The sequence below is a fragment of the Electrophorus electricus genome, chromosome 5 (assembly GCF_041902795.1).
Source record: "Electrophorus electricus isolate QZ-2024a chromosome 5, ASM4190279v1, whole genome shotgun sequence".
Lineage (NCBI taxonomy): Eukaryota > Metazoa > Chordata > Actinopteri > Gymnotiformes > Gymnotidae > Electrophorus > Electrophorus electricus.
The window spans coordinates 8,015,042-8,023,652 of NC_137501.1; positions in this window are offsets into that span (position 1 = coordinate 8,015,042).

An 8,611-nucleotide genomic window follows, 5' to 3' on the forward strand; every position below is an offset into this window, starting at 1 on the left:
AAATTGGCCATTTTTGAAGCTATATCTAGAACCTGTCTGTACAGAGAGGGCTTCTTCTGTACTAGAATTAAGGTTATCTAAAGCATGATTAAAATAGTTTACTGATGGAATGTAAGACTGCTATTTTGCCATTGCTGTGGTGTGGTGGCAGTAAATTAACAATTATAAACTAATATATTATTAAATATTACATAAATATAATCAAAGCAATGCCAAAAAATATGCATTTTCCTGAGGTAGGCACTACGCTGTATCCTGAGATATGTGTAGGACACCATTAAATATGTATTTATGTATGCAGGAGTAGAATGCAAAGTTTACTCCATAAGATTACCAGCAGAACCAAACCACAGCCAGTCTGACTGGACAGGGCAGTATGACTGTTAAGATACAATTAGACTTTCTGGATTATGAAGTATATATTTTTTAACACAAAGGACTTCATTTAGCATGATAAAACACTTAAATTGTGATCTCAAAATGGCATAAAATCTTTGCTAAGTATTAAAATATATATATTTTAAAAACATCTCCTGGGGCAGATATGTTTGGACCTCCTGACTATCCCCAGATGTTTTGTCCTAAACACCAGATGTTTTCAAATCATAGATACACCCCTGATCTTTACCGTCAGACAAAATCATTATAGTAGATTTGTCTAAAACCCAAGAATTTCCTCATAGTTGTCTTCAATTCATACTCTACAAAGTATTTTTAAAAAGCGTTAAATCAGCTTGACCTTGCCATTGCATTCCTTCAGTATGAGCTCATGGTCCTGGTCTTCTTAAAGCAACTGTTCTTTTGGTTCAAGTCTGGGTAAGCCTGAGGTTTTGCTGCATTAAACCACCGTAAATGTGTCAGCAAACATCTGCGAACTTGTGTCTGATATTGTCCAGGGGGTGATACTTGGGGGTGAGATCACAAGGGCAGCGATTTCTTTTTTAAAACATCTTGTGAAGCTCGCATCCTGGCTAATCATTAAAGGTTCCCTATTAAACCTGTCATTCTTTCACGCTGGGCTGTAAACGACAATCACGTCAATCACAGCCTCAAAACCTGCCGAGGGGATTATTCGGGGGCCAACAGATAGGATAGATAGCCTTGATTACCTTCAGATGATCTTACATTTCATGTTTTCAAGGCTCAACACAAGAATGCAGTTCTCTCTCCCAACTAAAGTTATAATTCTTCTTCCAAAATCATCGTCCCATAAATATGTCGCCCCAAGTCCAAACCCATTAGTGAAGCAGCCCAAGCGCGAGTCTCACAAATTCCTGTCAAGTGATGCATACCGTCACCGTGAGGAGAGAGTGATGCTCCTCCCTATTTAGAAAGTGATGATTTTACCTCGATCACCTTGCATTATTACACAAGTGCTCATAATAGACGGTCTCTGTTTTTCTTTTAAAAAGTGTTGACAGATTGAACACAGGGGGTGGAGATAATCAGAAACCCAAAGCCACAGACATGTGTGATATACACGGGCCTTTAGACAGGTTAGTTGGTTGTAACTCTATGAACTGGAGGATGAACTCCCATTAGGAGTGAAGCTCTAATGCTTGTGGTGCAGGCTTGGCTTTAGTCACTAGGTTGTTGTTGAAGTGCTTCTCATTTCTTTGTCCAGCCATAGTCATGGCTTTCCCATACATGTGACTGTCACACACTGGTATCTGGTTGGGGTGGGGGGGGCACTTCTAATTTCAGGAGTTGGATGACACAGAGTGAATATGCAGAGAAGGGTGTGAGCAGTTTTTCTGACAATTCATGCTGTCTGTTGCAATATATTATTTTTTATTTATATTGTTCTTATTGCTTCTTGTAATTTGTTAGTCATCCTCTTCTTTCCCGGTTTTTATTTTATTGCCTTACAATATGTCTTCTTTAAATATCCTTTGAGGTTATGTCAGTGAACCCATTGAACAAGCAAGTTGAAAAGAATATCTCACAGTAGTTTTCAATAGATTTAATCAGTCTTGTGTACAGAGCACAAGACAGTTGTTACGTCATACTCTAGCTTCAGTTGTTATTTGTTTTGGTTTTGTTTGTTTGTTTGTTTATTTGTCAACAAATGTTTTAGTAAATGTACAAGCAGATATTCTGGCCCTGAAAACTGACTAGTAAATTTTTGTACATTTGTTAGTCACCAATAAAATATGAATATAGGAATATGTAAAATATGTGTGCTTTGGTTTGTCTCATTGGATTATCATCTGGTTGGTTAAGGTAGGCTCTGAGTTCATTTACTTTTGTCTTAGATTCTGTGAAATTCAAGGCTTGTTGTCTAAACCTAGTTATTAGTTGCTTGGTAGCGGTAATTACTACAGGTGTAATTTCACCCTGACCTTAGGTGTGAATTGAGGGGCTGGCTCAGCACTTATTGAACTGAGTTAAATTAGGACGACTCCACTACAGACACTGTAGCGGTAATTAACATAAGGTTTTGTGGTGTTCTCAATCAGTTCATCTACAGCTCAGCTACAGGACTTCACAAACTCAGCTAAGTATCTTCTCATATTATCTCAATCCTTTATCTCATACATCCACAAATCAAGCATATGAAATGTGCTTCACAATTCCTGTCCACATATCCCATTGATCTCCTCGACGCAATCATAGATGTCGCAATCTCAGCAACCTCACTGACTCACAATGCTTCACACCATCACATGTCATGGTGGCAGGAGGGCTCTGGAACTGCCAATCTGAAGTCCAGAAGGCTGACTTCATCTTAGCATTAGCATCCCTCCACTTCCTACACTTCCTGGCTCTAACAGAAACATGGATCACCCCTGAGAACTCGGCAACTCCAGCTACTCTGTCCTCTGCCTTTTCATTTACCCATTCTCTGAGGCATCTTGGCAGGGGTGGTGGCATAAGTTTACTAATGTCTCAAGAGTGGCGTTTCACTCCACTTTCCTTCTCTACACTTTCCATCTCCTCTTTTGAATTTCATGCCATTACAGTGTCTTTCCCCACCAAACTTCTTATCATTGTCATCTACCGCCCTCCAGGTTCCCTAGATCACTTCATTGATGAGCTTGACATCCTTCTGAGTCAATTCCCCATTGAAGGATATCTACTCATTCTCCTTGGTGACTTCAACCTTCCATCAGACAAGCTGCATTCCTCCTGCATCCTTCCGACTCACAAAGTGGGCAATGTTCTGGACCTGATCTTCACCCATACCACCACAACATCGGACATCGCAGTCACCCCCCTCCACCTCTCGGACCATCACTTTCTATCCTTCTCTCTCTCTCTCTCCCTTCCTTCTCTTTCCATCCAGTCCTCTCCAACATGTTCCTCCTCCCTCCATCGCAATCGGCACTCCATAACTCCCTCTTCCCTTACTTATACTATTTTGTCCACCCTTCCTGACTCTCTATCCTTCTCTCTTTGGATACAGTTACAAATAGTTTCATTTCTACACTCTCCTCATCAATGAATCTTCTGTGCCCTCTCTCCTCTAGACCTGCTAAGTCCTCCCCACCTGCCCCCTGGCTAACAGAATCACTTTGCTGCCACAGGAGAGAACTAAGGACTGCAGACAAGCAGTGGAGGAAATCTCGCATAGATTCAGACCTCAGCTCATACCAGTCTCTCCTTTCCAAGTTCTCACTGGAAGTAACATCTGCAAAGTCATCCTACTAGAGAGAGAAATTCGAATCATCATCATCTGATCCACGCAAGCTCTTCACTATTTTTTCTTCTCTCCTTAATCCTCCCCCTCCCCCTCCTTCCTAATCTCTTACTCCAGAGGATTTTATCACCTTCTTTGAGGAGAAGGTTGCAGTAATCCTTCAGTCCTTCTCCTCTGTTCCCACCCTTCGAACCAATGTGCATTCCCCACCATCCAACTTTCTGATTTTATTTTCCTCCTCTCTCCACAGATGAAATTCTTCAACTCCTGACTTCCAGCAATCCGACTACTTGTCCACTGGATCCAATTCCTTCTGCTCTGTTCCAGACAATCGCAAGAGATCTGCTTCCATTCATCTCTGTCATCATCAACAACTCCTTATCTTCTGGATACGTGCTTACTGCATTCAAAACCGCCAGGGTGGTACCAATCCTCAAGAAGGTCACACTTGACAGCTCCAGCATTACCAACTACAGACCAGCATTATTTCTCTCTTTCCTCTCAAAAGCCCTTGAACAAGCAGTTTATAATCAATTGTCTATTTTTCTCACCCAGAACCAGCTGCATGATCCCAATCAGTCTGGCTACAAACTAGCACATTCTACAGAAACGGCCCTCATAGCAATGACTGAGAAACGTCATGCTGCTAAAGTTGCCAAACAGTCATCTGTTTTGATTCTTCTAGACCTTTCAGCAGCCTTTGACACAGTGAACCACAACATTCTTCTCTCTGTTCTTTCCAGGCTTGGTGTGACTGGCTCTGCTTGGAGATTGTTTCAGTCCTATCTGGATGGACAGTCCTATCAGGTGACATGGAGAGGATCTACATCCAAACCATGTAGACTCTCCACTGGTATTCCACAAGGCTCAGTATTGGGCCCCCTTCTCGTCTATTTGTATACTCGTTCTCTTGTTGATGTAATATCTTCTCATGGTTTCTCCTACCACTGCTATGCCAATGACACTCAATTATTTCTTTCTTTTCCACCCTCTGACACACAGGTCTCCAGACGTATCTCGGCATGCCTTACTGACATGGCGTCATGGATGAAAGCCCACCACTTGAAGCTCAACCCCAGTAAAACCGAGCTTCTGTTCATCCCAGGTACTCCCAACCTTTACCATGACCTCACTGTTTCCTTTGAGAACTCCCTGGTATCACCATCCTAAGATGCCTGTAGCCTGGGCGTAACTTTGGACAACCAGTTGTCGTTCTCAACTCATGTTTCTAATCTAACCCAGTCTTGCAGATTCCTCCTTTGTAACATACGAAGTCTTCAACCCTTTCTTTCACAGGAAGCTACTCAGGTGCTTGTGCAGTCTCTTATGATCTCAAAGGTAGACTACTGCAACTCGCTACTTGCTGGTCTTCATCTAAGAGCCATCAAACCTCTACAACTTGTCCAGAATGCAGCAGCATGACTGGTCTTCAATCTTCAAAAGTTCACACGTTACTCCACTGCTACGCTCCCTTCATTGGCTTCCTGTAGCTGCATGCATCAGATTTAAAACCTTGCCTACAAAGCCAAAAATGGACCAGCCCCTTCATACATGAGGTCAATGGTCAAAGCCCGATCCGTACTTCGAGTACTTCGAACCTCAAGTACGGCTCGGTTTGAAATACCTTGCTTCAGGTCTCATGGATGACAAGCAATGTGTCTATGTACATGTAATTATTTTGTGCTGTTTTGGTTTCTAATAATATGCAAACATTGCTGACCTCAGTTTGACAGCACTCATTCAAATGCACTGCGAGTTGATCTAATCAGTATTAGGGTCATCTTGATTTCAACTAGTGTTTACTTGATCTCCCTTTGTGATCTTAAGCAGAACCTTTGTCAAGAAGTCATTTTGACTTTTGTATATAAGTGTACCAAAGTCCCAAGATGAGTGTATCAACATGTCCCAGAGAGTACCAAGCATAAATTAACAGATTACAGACATGTATATACTATCCTATATGTTGTACAGTGTTGTTCTGCATGGTTTAATTACTTCAAATGCTATGACCAAGTCTCTTTTCATTTTCATTACTTAATGTTTATTTAGCACATGTCCTAACATGTAAAAACTCAACTGGAAATTTGGGTTGTAAGCTTTCTATTACGTCAGAGCCAGTTACAATTATATAGATCCGTTTATACTCAGGGAACCCTGTCTTATTTACAGGGTTAATATCAGTGGCCTTTGAAATTATGATTGTCGTGCTGGATATCCGAGAAAAAAGACACCTGCATACATACTGCCATCACAACCCTTTCCCAAAGTTCACCACCCCCCTTCTCTAGGAGAAAGTGGCTGTACGTGAGTGAGCACGTCCTGGGTGCACCAGTGAGGCGTGAGGCTAAATGTGGTAAATGCTACTGAACCGTGCTGGAGGATGATCTTGTCAGGACAGTGAAGCCAGCGTGCTGTCCATGCATGTCGGTGTACTGCTTGGCGTGGAAAAGAGGGATCATTGCTACAATCCTGCACAGTTACCATAATTTCATTGTGAAAATTGCTCTGCGGTGATATCTGGGTTGTGCCAGACTCTAAACATTTCCATGCTCTCTTTTACTTTCTATGGCCTATTCAGACCATAGTAACCTAAACCCTTTAGGTAATCATCAGCCTCAAATGTTTGTAAACAAATTGTACCAAACCTAATGGGATGACTGAACATCATGAAATAAACTGTCAGTGTGGTGGGAACGGTACGCTGTTGTTCATGAGAAGGACAGAAAGGGGCGGGGGAGGGAGACAACAAACACATTGCTCCAGAAGCAGCGAGGTCATACTGCATCTGATGAAAACACATTAGGTAAGGAGAACTGATAATAAGAGGTAGTGAACTACTTGACAAGGTTGCATGCCCTTGGGGAGGAAAGGAAATACATTTATAGACATTTGTGCCTGATTAAGGCAAGGCTGTGCCCTGGGTTCTGTGGAGAAGCAATAATGTATTCCTTCCTTGTCTGACAACATAATTTCTGCACAAGCCTATGCGTTTTTTGGGAAGCATGGCATTTTGAATCGATAAGGAGGATCAGGCAAGGTAACAAGAAACATTATTTCCCAAGAGAGGGGGACATTCGAAGACTGACCCTGACCTGGTCTGCATATCTCTGTGTCGTTGAACTTTGACCCACCTGTCAGGTATGAACCCACAGGAACATGCTTGTGTCAGTAAATGTTACTGGTCTTAAAGCTAAACCAATTAAGAAATATTTGGTCACAACACAGTGTGGATCCAACTGGCATAGGTTGCCTGTGAAAAGAGAATGATGCTTGAATGTTATTAGACAGAAGTAATATTTCACTGAGAAACAGGGTCACACTGAAATTTCATCATGGTTAAAAAATTGTAGCAATGCAGTCAATATTGCTGTCAAAGAATACATACCTCAGTAATCATCTCAACCAAAACTTTCACCCATTCAATGGGGAAATTCCAAGAATTCTCTGAAGTCATGCTTAATAGCACAAGTGAGCAAATTTTTATAGCGAAAGTTAATGACAGGACATTACAGGGATGTTGAGGGACTTCTTGCAATTCTGCTTGTATCCCAGTTACATGATGTGCCCTAAAGTGTGTGTGTATGTGTATGTGTATATGTGTGTGTATATGTGTGTGTGTGTGTGTGTGTGTGTGTGTGTGTGTGTGTGTGTGTGTGTGTGTGTGTGTGTGTTTGTGTGTGCACTTCAGCAATTGCTGTTTGCGACCTGAGAACAAAGCTCTGGTAAACACCCACACATTTCGTATCCCTCTCTGGAGGTGCAGAGCTCTAGGTGGGCAGCTGGGAGTCTTAGGCTGGCCTTTGGCCAGCAGAGCACAACTACAGGAACTTGGCCACAATACTGCAGAATGACGTCATGTTGGTTCCACTCCTCTTCAATGCTGAGGATGGTACTGAGGTGTTCTGTGACAAAATTGCAATTCTGCTGTCTGCAAATCCATATGAATTATTGCTGATTATGGAAAGTAAAGATGTGCTTTGTCAGCAGTAAAGGACTGTATTTTTGGTACAGTCTTTCTGGGGTTGCCTGTAATGACCATGTTTACTTGCAAACCCATGGTGGAGCCTTGTGCTCTGCATGAATCACACTACTGGTAAATGCACTTTGAGATGTACAGATAAGGGAAAAGCTTCAGAGGTAAAAAAAAAAAAAAAAAAAGAGACAGAACCAGAGCACAACATGAGCTCCAGAATCATTTGAAATCATAAACAACAAGAGGAAAAAATGTTAGATCTATGCATCTTAATTATACTAACCCACTCTGTATATTGGTGCTTGCTTGTTTTAACCCATATAGGGAGCCTCCCAATGATGTTATATGACATTTGATTGACATTTTGCTGGTCTCCATACTCTAGCACTAATGCAAAATGTGTGTGTGTGTGTGTGTGTGTGTGTGTGTGTGTGTGTGTGTGTGTGTGTGTGTGTGTGTGTACTTGTATGACAGTAGGGATGTTTTGGAAAGCAGACCCTCCACCTACTTTGAAATGGACAAACAAATCCATTGCTCCTTTTATACTCAGGCTGCTTCAAGTTCACTTCCTATGAAATTGGCCATGTAGATAGGGCATGGGTCTCTCAAGAGATTGGCCCAGTTTGAATGGCTTCTCTGCTGGCTGCCAGCTATTCTTAGAGGCTACCCATAGGATGCCTGCACAAAGAGAGACTGGCAGATCAATGCCATTTCTCATTGCCTGGAAAACCTGCAACTCTTTACTGAGCATGACTCTATTTGCAACATTAAAGGTTGCACTCTGATTTTCATAAAGCCCCAATCTGATTATGATATCATTTTATTTACATAAGGACATTTGATAGATGAATTAATCATGAAAGGTCATTCCTTTCTACATGCCTGTCAGTCACAGCTCAATGTAATTTTCTTACTCCGTCAGTTCTGAGAAGTTTGGACACTGTTCTTTGCATGTGCAAACAAATATATTTCATGTAGGGTAATATAGGTGATGTATT